This window comes from Ranitomeya imitator, chromosome 1 (assembly GCF_032444005.1).
Source record: "Ranitomeya imitator isolate aRanImi1 chromosome 1, aRanImi1.pri, whole genome shotgun sequence".
Classification (NCBI taxonomy): domain Eukaryota; kingdom Metazoa; phylum Chordata; class Amphibia; order Anura; family Dendrobatidae; genus Ranitomeya; species Ranitomeya imitator.
The window spans coordinates 457268672-457282185 of NC_091282.1; the positions used below are offsets into that span (position 1 = coordinate 457268672).

At 40.0% G+C, this 13514-nt stretch overlaps 1 long non-coding RNA gene across 1 annotated transcript in view; it reads right to left on the bottom strand.

Annotated features, from left to right (window-relative positions):
* LOC138676035 (uncharacterized) overlaps positions 1–12249 on the bottom strand; it is a 2127350-nt gene extending 2115101 nt beyond the window's left edge. The window contains exons 1-2 of the long non-coding RNA XR_011320737.1: positions 12126–12249; positions 11915–12016 (exon numbers count right to left, since the gene is read on the bottom strand). This is a non-coding gene — a long non-coding RNA (uncharacterized lncRNA). The remainder of the gene's footprint in view (positions 1–11914; positions 12017–12125) is intronic.
* Positions 12250–13514: the final 1265 nt, after the last annotated feature.

The following is a 13514-nucleotide window of genomic DNA, read 5'->3' on the forward strand; positions in this document are numbered from 1 at the left end:
CGTGATCAATGAGTGGAACAGGCTGCCATGAGAGGTGGTGAGTTCTCCTTCAATGGAAGTAGTCGAATAGAGGCTGGACAGACAACTGTTTGAGATGTTTAAGTGAATCCTGAATTGAGCAGGAGGTTGAACATTATGACCCAGGAGGTCCCTTCCAACTCTAACATTCTATGATATGTGATATTTACATAGAGTGAGTCAAGTATATTGCGCCTAGTACTGCTCATATAAGTGGCTGGAAGCCCACTCTAGCAGCAGGGCCCACCAGAGGATTCTCCTGCTCTCCTGTAGGCCAGTCGAAGCCTGCTTGTAGGACATACACTGCAGGTGATATAACTCATAAGATATGATCTGTGTTTTTAATGAATACAATAGTTTACAATTCAATTACAAAAGTGTATTTATTGACTATAATAGGAAATCAAGCAAGTACTTGAAATAAATTCAACGTGGTCTAATGTAAAACAGACTCACTTTATGTTTTGCAATGATTTCTGAAACATTGTGCTTCACCTATACTAAGCACCCACAACTCTTATAACTACATAGTGTCTACCTTTATTTAGTTGCTCTTACATACAGTTCTACGATATATTCTGGTACATTTTATAGAAAAGACAGAGAGAGAAACAACACAATAAGTAGAGTAGATAAGTGAACGTCTTTGCTGTAGACAAACAACGGCGGTAGGCAATACAATAAAAAGCTGGGATCATTTTTAAACATTACAGAGCAATTCACTGGAAAATGTAATGTATAAATACAGAAAAGAAGTATGTGACACAGTGTTTTAATCTGCAGGACAAAATTGTTTCAGCAAGGGCAAACTCTTCATTTTCTGGCTTAGTGCAACATATGTATTAAGATTTTTACATTTGGATTGCAGTCACTGATGATATAATAGCAGATTGCTGCATGAAAGTCAAAATAATCACCAGGGCTCAGACCACTCATATTAGGTAATTTCTAGGCTTTCAAAATTCCACTCAGACTTCATTCTCCAAATTAAAAAAAGGGATCACATATGTCTTAAATTAAATCAGCATGAAAATATCTGTTCACTTCACTCTAATGATAGGGTTACAGTACAGGCATGCTGTGTAGATCTAATAGCAGGCAGCTGACTGTGCTGAAAATGGGGAGTATCTCTTTGACACTAATTTGAATGTAATACAACAGCATTGCAAAAACGTCCCCCACCTCCAGCATCTTTTGAAAGATCCTTGCTTTGACAAGATTCATAGTCTCTGTGATGTGTCAATTAGTTGGCAGTTTACCACTGACAGCCTCAGGATTAAGTCTCAGAACAGAACTTATTTCTGCCCAAACTGTCTGAAGTAAGAGACAGATCAAATGCTTTGTGAAGCAGCTAGAAATATTATCGAGAACTAAACATGTTACTATTTTTGTGTCCAAAAATGTTCAGTGTGCTAGAAATGCTCTTTCCAACCAATAAACAATGTGCATTATCCATACATAGCAAATATGCGCACAGTGTGCATAGAAAATCAAACATGAAACAATGTAAACAAGTAAAAGATACCATAAAAAGAGTAGTAATATTATATAGGAAAATTTACAGTATTATAATGATAGTACCATTTCCATAATTAAGAAAAAATATAATCAAATTGAAAGTATAAATTGCTTAGAAATTCAACACTAACTGAAAATTATATTTTTTCAAGGTAACAATAATTAAAATTGCACTTAATTCAAATGTAATTTTGAAGTTTTATGTATAAAGGAAATAAAACTGCAGTATCCAAGTAATGACAGTCCATGTTTTATTGAATCATGTGAACAAACTGTAAAGAAAAGGGAGGACACATAACACACAAACTATGGTCATTTCACCTCAACACTTTTTCAAGGCTTAACTAATGGGACACTCCATGATCCTGAGTGTCAGGATTTGAACCCAACAGCTCTTGTGCACCAGGTGACACCTCTTCCCTCTGAGCTATTCAGCTCAATGGACACCTCCATCCTAACCCAGATACTTGTACCTGTGTTGTTTCTGATTGTCTCCACCCTGAGTTCCTGATTGGCTCAATCCTGATTGAACACACTATTTAAACCTGGCATAGCACTCCCTTCTTTGCAAGATTGTTTGAGCTACCAGCCTCTAGTCAAGCTTCCTGTCACCTGCTCCTTCATGCTAAGATTACATTGCTGCTCCTGTGAACCGACTTCTTGTCTATCCCTGACTATACTACATAAGGCTCCTTAAAATTACATTGCTGCTCTTGTGTACCGACTTCTTGGCTATCCCTGACTATGCTACCTGCCGGTGCTGCCTGTAATGGTTGCAATATCACTACTCCAACCCAGGTCAGTCCTTAACACTGAGGTTGAAGCTTTAGAAACCCAAGAACGTAGCTCTGAAGCCTAGGTCCAAATGGAATGGAGGTGCTCATGCATGGTCATGCCCTATTGGATAAAGGTTAATTTGTTTTTTAGGGAATGATCCTTTAATACTTGTATTAATGGTCCTTGGCTATAACATGAAAACAATTATTTAAAGAACAGAGCTTGGCTAGTCCAACAGAAAATGAATGACGAACAGGCCCGACATTCACATCTCCACTCTATTCAGGATGGGGTTACAGTGCCCTGATCTTTGTATCATTGTTGGACCTCCCCAGTGATCAACAAATGTTCCCCTATCGAGTGTATAAGGGATAGCATGTGTTTTGGGAGTAATCTTTTAATACTTGGATTAAGCGCCTACTGCATAACATGCTAAAACCTAGTTGAAGAACATCTTGAGAACATTTGCATCAGTTTTCCTTTAATTAACACATCAATATGCTGGATCCTTTACATTCTAGACATATTAATATCAGCTAATGATGTAACCTTGATTTAACCTTATTAAAAGCTTACACAATGATACTTTTCAGCAATTTATCTGTGCACACAATCAATATTCTGGGTGAACATACAGGACATGGATCTTGAGTAGGTCAACACAATTTTCCAGCTTCTAGCCTGAAAGATTTGACCCTGGGGTATCGTTATCAGTGCAGGTCTACCTCTTGTTGAAACAAGCCTACCATTTTTATTGATCACTGATCTGTGTCAGAAAAGCAGTAATACAAATGGCACATTTGGGTCTATTCAAGTAGTTTCCAATCAGAAATGGGATGAGTCAGCTTCAAACAAGTCTATCTATCTATCTATCTATCTATCTATCTATCTATCTATCTATCTATCTATCTATCATTTATGTATCTTTCCATCAACCTATTATATGTCTAGCATCTATCTATATATTATCTATCTATCTATCTATCTATCTATCTATCTATCTATCTATCTATCCACCTATTATCTACCCATCTATCCATCATATATCTATCTATCTTATCTATCTATCCACCTATTATCTGTATATATAACTATCTATGTATCTATCCATCCATCTATGATATATTTATCAATCTATTGCCATGATTGTGAGTCTAAAAAATCCAAAATGTCCTCTCAAGCAAAGCCAAGTCAAGCCTTTTCTGTTATGTAGCAAATTAAACTTTTAATTACAACTAATTAGAATAATAGTAAATGTGTCATAATCCGAAGATTATATTTTACATTACATTAGACAAAACATGTGACATAGTCTGCTTAAGCTTTATGTGTAGACCTTGTTTTGCTCAATGTTATTTTACTATGACTGCAGAGCTTACTGCATGCAGAGAAAATACCTACCCTTAGCACTTTTAAACATACTTATACATTGTATGTATTAGCGCATAAGAGCTGTCATAAAGGCACAAGGACTAACTATCAAGTTACAGCCAAACATAGACTGACAGTGTTTTCAATATTCCATCTTCTTCAGGACCAAGTGAATAATTTAATGAATTCAGCCATGGAACCAAACAATAAATTTCTTATGGAGCAGAATTTAGTCAAAAATTGCTTTCTGCACACTGTAACAATTGTCAGGGTGGGCATATTTTCTATATATGTTTGAAAAATGTTGTACTTTACGTTTTTTTTTATAAATGCTAGTTTGCAATGAATATCAAAATTTAAAGGCGTTTTGCAATAGCTTAAGGCAGAGGTGATAATAATTCATTCCTGTGAGGAGCAAGGACATATTGAGAGACATCTATAACAATATTTGAGAGATTTTTTTCACTTTTAGGGTATGTGCACATGATGCAGAAAACGCTGCGGATCCGCAGCGTTTCCGCAGCTGCGGGTCCGCAGCAGTTTCCCATGAGTTTACATTACAATGTAAACCTATGGGAAACAAAAAACACTGTGCACATGCTGCGGAAAAAAAACGCGTGGAAAACGCAGCGGTTTACATTCTGCAGCATGTCACTTCTTTCTTCGGATTCCTCAGCGGTTTAACACCTGCTCCAATAGAAAACCGCAGTTGTAAAACCGCAGTGAAATCCGCAGAAAAACTACGGTAAATCCGAGATAAATCTGCAGCAAAAACGCAGCGTTTTTGCCCTGCAGATTTATCAAATCCACTGCGGAAAAATCCGCAGTGGACCATTCTACGTGTGCACATACACTTAAGGTTTCTTGTCAGTCGTTCACAAAAAATGTGTAAAAATGTGCTAGAGTAACTGTAAACTTGATGCAAGTACTGTAAATTTGCATGTCTAGTTACTAAACATTAATACACTTAAGAGACTGTTTATTTTAAGAAAATGTTAAAAATGATAAAAGTGAGGGTTTTGGGGATATTTAAAGTCTACCATCAGTTTCATATGACTTTTCACTACTTTACACTATTTTTGCCAAAGAAACCAGCATTTTTCAACAACTTGCCCCTCTTCTTGCTCTATCTCTAATTTTCAGTTGTCTCGGACTGGTGTCTGGAGACATTTTGTATTAGGTATGGGATACAAAACACAGTTAAACATGAAAGACTGTTGCCATTGGGTATCTAAAGTACATAGCAGCATGATGGACGCCATACGACAAATGTGAACAGTGTAGCTGTGAATGCCGCTCTAGGGTGAGACAAAACACTTACTAGAAAACAGCAGGACAATCTTTATATATATAAAAATGAGTGGATGCGTGTATGTATGTGTCTATCAACGATGATGTCATAATTGTTGCCATGGTGACAATTATGTCATAAAGGTTGCCATGGTGAAGATGATGTCATAATGGTTGCCATGGCGACAATGATGTCATAATGGTTGCCATGATGATGGTTATGTCATAATGGTTGCCATGGCAACAATGATGTCATAATATTTTGCAATGGTGACAGTTATGCCATAATGGTTGCCATGGTGATGATGATGTCATAATATGTTACCATGGTGACAACGATGTCAGAATGGTTGCCATGGCGAAAATGATGTCATAATGGGTATATGGGCATGAAACTATGGGATGAGGATGTGTGATGGGTATATGGGCACGGGACTATGGGATGGAGGATATGTATGATGGGAATATGGGCACAGGACTATGGGATGGAGGATATGTATGATGGGTATATGTGCACGGTACCATGGGATGGAGGATGTGTGATGGGTATATGGGCATGGGACTATGGGATGCAGGACATGTATGATGGGTATATGGGCACGGGACTATGGGATGGAGAATGTGTATGTTGGGTATATGGCACAGGACTATGGGATGGAGGATGTGTATGATGGGTATATGGGCATGGGACTATGAGATGGAGTATGTGTATGAAGGGTATATGGTCATGGTGTTATGGGATGGAGGATGCGTATAATGGGTATATGGGTACGGGACTATGGGATGGAGGATGTGTATGTTGGGTATATGCGCATGGGACTATGGGATGGAGGCTGTGTATGTTGGGTATATGCGCATGGGACTATGGGATGGAGGATGTGTATGATGGGTATATGGGCATGGGACTATGGGATGGAGGATGTGTATGATAGGTATATGGTCATGGTATTATGGAATGGAGGATGTGTATGATGGGTATATGGGCACAGGACTATGGAATTTAGGTTATGTATGATGGGTATATTGGCACAGGACTATGAGATGGAGGAAATGTATGATGGGTATATGGGCATGGGACTATGGGATGGAGGATAATTATTATAATTTGTTGTAACTAACAACAGTTAGTTACTATGCCCAGGCAATGCCAGGCTCTTCAGCTAGTTCTTCATAAAATACAGTAGGGATCTAATTCTGCAGGTCTGAGAGATGCTGCCATTATATGACTTTTTACATGTAGCCTTTAAATATATGTCTGAAATGGTTCCACAACTAGGACAACTGCTTCTCAATCTGAATTTGTGTCCACTTTAAAACAAAAACACCTATAATCACCTCCCATATCATCGCTGTTCCAGCAGTGTTGGCACTCAAGCTGCCAGGGCTCCCTTGCAGTCGTTGTTTCATGTGAGCCTTGCGCCCAATCAGTGCTGGTGTCACTGTCCTCACCTTCAGACCTATAAGTAATCAAGAGGCAGTGAGCAGTCAGAAACAACTCTGACTTTCTGATGATTACTTATCCATCTAAAGGCAGCGACTGTAACGCCCGCGCTGATTAGGCACAGGGCTTACGTGACATAACAACCTCACGTGAGCCCTGAGAATCCAAATACCGACACCACTGGGGGTAAATATTTAGATTGAGAAGGCGTAAACTAGTTGTGGACAAACCCTTTCAACATATCTTCAGTGCAACACAGGGGGACAGCAGTCTGAAAGTCATGCACCACAAAAATGAATTTTCTACAGATGTGTGGACCCATTCCTTTCCTTGAATAAGGTCCATTCCTTGTGATACAAATTTAATACAATACAGCAGCACGCCAGCAAAGCACGTGATCCCCCAGTCCTCATCAAAATCACCGGATGGCCATTGATACACTCACAAAACAGGTATCTCATGGTAGAATATTGGAAAATACATTTTTTAATTCAAATCTGGTCACTTCGCGATAAACATCTCAGAATATTTTGAGCAGTTACATCAAAAAAATGTTTAAAAAATTATAAAATGTAGCTCAAACGAATCCAATAAAGATAAGTCAAAAACCATTTCAATACACTTTTGCGTTCTATGGAGCCATAACACGGCACTTACAGGCTTTTATGGGTCATCGCAGGACATCCATATGACCTCTGGTACAGAATATATCGTACAATCCAAGATACGGCGGCACGTATAGTATCTTCCACTTTGTATTACGGATCATAGATTGTGGGACATCACAGAGTCTCCTGAATACGTGTGATGAATGCCTTACTGACAACTGACAAAGTGGCCAGATACCCCATTTTCAAACAGAAAAGCTAGAGGAAAAATTCTCAAAAGTAGAAAAAAATGCACACGCATGAAAGCAGAACTATTTTTGGGTCCTTTTTATTGTTCTGACCTATCACATTCTCTACAGACTAATGTTCCGTTATTTTCATGTCAAGTTACGTTTTTGAAGAACACTGGGCCTAAAACCCATTTTCGACTTTTACTTGTATTGCATCACTTCCAAATTTCACTTCTTTTTTTTTTCTTGAAGCATTAAAGCATGTCCAACTATTTTCAACTACACAAGCATAAATGCACTTACAAATTACAGCGCGATGCCACCACGGAGAAGGCTCCAATATTTTATTGACTGTGCTTAAATAATGAAAGTTCACTGTACGCGAGAACACCCATGGTCTTTCCACAGTAGCTAGCTGGTTGATACATGTTATGTCATTAAAAAATAAGCACATGTTTAAGTAAATGAAATAATGCGTCACCAGAAACATATTTAGCAAGGGTCCAGTAGACAGCTAAAAGCGGCTCAGTTGGAACCTGTCAAGTTTTATGCATATATGTATGTACTCTACATGTTTCTGTTCCCAATGAACGAGTGGAGCGAAAAAAACAAGTTTACAGTTATAACTGAATATAGAAAATTTTTCCAGTTGCCCGTATATAAACATATTTTTTTAAGGCCATAAAACTGTGTACTTTGGTTAATAAAAGTATAATAACAAAACAAAAACACTATAGATAAGAAAGGGTCAGCAACATTCATAGCATTTATAATGTCTTGGGATGTAGTAACTGTATTAAATACAGAAAACAGTGGAATTGTACTCGTGTATGTCATTAGGAATTTTTTGAGAGTTGTATTTAATGTTGGCAATTTATTGTTAGTAACTTAGTAACTTTTCTCAGTGCCAATGCTATTCCAAAATGTATTCTTCAAAGAACACTTAGAATGAACTTACACCAGAGACTGCACCAAGGCACGCACTGTAGGCTGCTGTTTATAGGTGAGCAACAACCACATATATATATATATATATATATATATATATATATATATAGACATACTATATATATATTTATATATATTCATATATATCCAAACATATATACATATATACATGGTATGTCTATCAAAGCTAACATATATATTTATGTGCTCACACATGTGAAGTGATCGCATCGTCCAACTTGCTATACAACGCATATATAAGCCACATTTTAGGGTATATATATGTATTAATGTGTTTTAACATGCAATAGAAATAATATGTGCATATGCCCAAAATTGTAATAATAATGTACTTTAATATTATACTTCAACTCCAAATAATAAAACTTCACTACTAATTACAGTTAATCAGTCTACTTTTACAGAAGTAACACAGGCAGCAATGTATACGACTGATGTAGTAATTGTTCAACTAATATCACTTTTGGGTGAAAACAAGTGCTCTGTGCTGTGAAAATGAGGCAAGTTATTTGATAGGTCTAAATATATAATAATAGAAAGCCCTTCAGTTGTGTATTTCATGCTTGGTATAGTCACTAATATGACTGGGCCCACAAAGCTCACAATAACCTTCCCAGCAAACAAAGGACTTCGAAGAGTATTATGTAAAACTACATTTCTATTATGTTATGCTGTGATCACTACTAATAATAGTAATAACTGTATCCACTTAATAGTGTACCATGTATGATATATATGTTAGTGCATGATTACAATGCATGCCTCGACACACTTTCCTAGTGAGATATAGTCAGGATTTTATGCTTTTGTCATCAGCATATGTTGTTTTATAGCAGATTTGAGTACAGTACTAATAAAAGAATAGAACAGCATGTTTGCCTTCTCCTCGTCTGCAACTATAAGCAAATACAGGTATACCTTATTAGTAAGAACTCCTATAGTAAGCACACGTTAGAGGAATTAATCATTCATTCCCTGAAGACTGCTTATGTATTTCATCGGGCCATTATCTGATCTGAATAACAAGAACAATTGCATAATAAAGCGCATAACTGCTGACACAAGCAACTTTTCTTTCTCTGGTTTACAAAACAACTTCCCTTGATTATAAGAGACAAATGTAATTTTAAGATATTTCCTAAAAAGTGGCAGAATTCCAGAACTGCGTTCTTCTATATTCCAAGCATTTTCTCATTGGCCAACACTGCAGGGGGCAGCAATCTAGGTCATATTGTAACAATGTTAAGTTTCTGGGGTATTGAAATAGAGAATGTTAATCATATCTACATAAAAAATTAGGTGTACTAAGATATGCAAAGCACAAGAAGGGATGTTTATTAGGTAATCTGTCTCCTATATATTATCTATCTTCTATCTATCTCATATCTATCTATATATCTCTATATCTATCTATCTCTGTATCTATCTGTCTATTTATCTATCTATCTCTCTATCTATCTATCTATCTATCTATCTATCTATCTCTCTCTACATCTATCTATCTACAGTATCTATCTATCTATTATCTATCTATTCCATATCTGTCTATCTCTATATCTCTCTATCTATCTCTATAACTATCTATCATCTATATATCTATCTATCTATCTATCTATCTATCATCTATCTATCTCTATATCTATCTATCTATCTATATATCTCTATAAATATCTATAGGTCTATCTATCTATCTATCTATCTATCTATCTATCCTATATCTATTATCTATCTATCATCTATCTATACTATATCTATCTATCATCTATCTATTTATCTATCTTTAATAATGAAATAATATCAAATAATTGGCCAGTATATGCTGAAAGCAAAGTGACTCAGTCATAAAAATGGAAAGTAAAGTCTGCTAATTCCCTTTGGTGTCACATTGTGCTACCATCTAGGAGAAATTATCTAACTTTTCTAATAACCACTGCTAAACAATACAGAATAAGAAAGGCCTCTTAGCTCTTATACTAATTACATTCATACCCCCTTTAAGAAGAGGTAAATGTTAATACATATATAAGGGGGTCTAAACAACATAACACTAAATTGGCCATTACTTTGGTCTCTTTCATTAGTTCTTTATTTTGATTATGCGAAGCTTAAATGTGTGATTAAATCTAATGGGTTTATTAACTTTAAGAAGAAACTTTCCTGGAGGTAATGACATAGTTGAAATAAGCAATATCTGCAGAAACAGAATGTTTGGTGTATTGTATCCTCCAGAGATTGCAATGTGTGCTGTCAGGGCTGAGGTCTTCAGGTTGGTAGGAAACGTTGTGGCTGCATTTTCAATGTGGACTGCTTCCCATAAACTATAGGAGTTATGATGCTACATTAGACATTCAATTATCATCCTCGCAGCCCAGATGTAAAGACCATATGGCGGCATAACCTCTGAATGTAGGTAATCTGCCAATGCTTATAGTGTTTTAATATCAAGAGGCGGAATGCACTCTAAGATTATGTGGATTAGTGTTTGTGGCTGAGTCTGCTCTCCTAGGACAAAGTTTCATAGAAAGACATGATGTAAAGCCCCCACAAGGCAGACCCTGACCATGGGCTCTTACATGGAGCCTCCTGCCCACACAGTAACTCAGGGTGTGCCAAACTTTAGGCTTTGTGACACATACAGGAGCCAAGTGCAGCAATGTACCCTCCACAAGCAGGGCACAGGGCAGCATGAATGTGCACCCACCAGCACCCTGCACAGGGCAGCATGAATGTGCACCCACCAGCACCCTGCACAGGGCGGCATGAATGTGCACCCACCAGCACCCTGCACAGGGCGGCATGAATGTGCACCCACCAGCACCCTGCACAGGGCAGCTTGAATGTGCACCCACCAGCACCCTGCACAGGGCGGCATGAATGTGCACCCACCAGCACCCTGCACAGGGCGGCATGAATGTGCACCCACCAGCACCCTGCACAGGGCGGCATGAATGTGCACCCACCAGCACCCTGCACAGGGCGGCATGAATGTGCACCCACCAGCACCCTGCACAGGGCGGCATGAATGTGCACCCACCAGCACCCTGCACAGCGCGGCATGAATGTGCACCCACCAGCACCCTGCACAGGGCGGCATGAATGTGCACCCACCAGCACCCTGCACAGGGCGGCATGAATGTGCACCCACCAGCACCCTGCACAGGGCGGCATGAATGTGCACCCACCAGCACCCTGCACAGGGCGGCATGAATGTGCACCCACCAGCACCCTGCACAGCGCGGCATGAATGTGCACCCACCAGCACCCTGCACAGGGCGGCATGAATGTGCACCCACCAGCACCCTGCACAGGGCGGCATGAATGTGCACCCACCAGCACCCTGCACAGGGCGGCATGAATGTGCACCCACCAGCACCCTGCACAGGGCAGCATGAATGTGCACCCACCAGCACCCTGCACAGGGCGGCATGAATGTGCACCCACCAGCACCCTGCACAGGGCGGCATGAATGTGCACCCACCAGCACCCTGCACAGGGCAGCATGAATGTGCACCCACCAGCACCCTGCACAGAGCGGCATGAATGTGCACCCACCAGCACCCTGCACAGGGCGGCATGAATGTGCACCCACCAGCACCCTGCAGGGGAACTGCCCAAAAGCAGCCTCCTGGTCCAGGAACTCCAGCCAAGTTCACACCATGACTGTCAGCAAAGGCAGCAACTCTGGTACTTACTAGTGCAGCCAGTCCTGTCACCCGAGGGAACCCAGAGGAGTCTTCTTATCCTCCCAGGGGAGACACGTCTTTTATTCCACACAAAGAGAAGCAAAGTCTGAACTGCAAGAAAGAAGAGAGCACATGGGTGAGTCAGCCAGCCCCCTCCACTGCTGGCCGCCCGAGCATCCCCTCAGTCCCGGCAAATCAGGCACAAAGTGCGGAGCAGTACCTGCACTCTCCCCCGCTGGTGCTGGGAGCCAGGGAGAGAAGGAGAGTGGAGGAGGAGGAGGAGGAGGAGGGAAGAGACCGAGGGAGCGGGGAGGAGGGAGATGGAGGCAGAGGATGACTTGGAGAGGGGAGTCACAAAAAGTGAGGAGAGATGGCAGGACCGAGCTGCTGCCGGCAGTGTGGAGGAGAGGAGGCAGCCCGGCTATCCCCGGCTAGCTCTGTGGGAGAGGCGGCCCAGCTATCTCCCAGCTATCTCCCGGCCATCAGCTGTGTGCGGGGCCGGCTTCGGTTCCCTCAGAATGTGTTACCGCTCAGCACGGGAGCGTGCATGGCAGCTGTCCACGGTGCTGATGTCTCCCGCAGCCACTCTCCTCCATGCACGCACACTTCTGCTGGCTCCTGTACAGGAGGCATGTGCTGCCGGGATCATTAGCCTCCACGTGCTCCGCTCACAATAAAGACAGGATAGAAATGCTGACTGCGGGGTATTACCGACACCACACCGGCGGCACCGAGGCTCCCAGCACGGGCTGCGGGCACGGCTCCTCACAGAGTCTCTGCTACCGGCACTCTCCTACTCACATTAGGGAATGGTGGCCTGAGAGTATATATGGAACCGTAACCGACAGCTAGCCATTTATTTATACATTTACTTCTTACTCTCTCTGTCTACTGTTTATTTGTCTACAAATCTATTTATCACTATCTATCTACCTATGTATCTATCTATTATCTATCACTATCTATCTATCTATCTATCTATCTATCTATCTATCTATCTATTATCTATCACTATCTATCTATCTATCTATCTATTTATCTATCATCTATCTATCTACCTATCTCTATCTATGTATCTAATATATATCATTCTATCCATATATCTCGTATCTATCTAATAACCATATATCATTTATTTATCTCTCTATCTATCTATCTATCTATCTATGTCATATATATGTAATATTCATCTACTATCTATCTATCTAGAGAAAAAAAAAAAACAACCAGCACTTCTAATGTGAACACGTGCAAGCTGCATCATATAGATAAAGAAGAACACAGCAGCACATGTACATGAATCTAGGCCATGTAAAAACACAGACAAATATTCAATACGAATTATACTTCTCAAAAATATTTTTTCATAAAAAATTTTTCCAAATTTTCTTTTTCATAAAACTTACAGTTATAGATAAAATGAAGATTCTTAGCGCATAAATTGGCCAATTCATGTATGCCCATCAACCACGGCAAGGTGATCTCCTTCTGATGGGTCCTACTCTACCATACATGCCACTTTTGGGCCACCAGCCTACAACTCTGGACAAAACATGTCACTCTGGGCTAAACCTACAATTTATGGGCAGGTAGAGTTGATTACCACCAC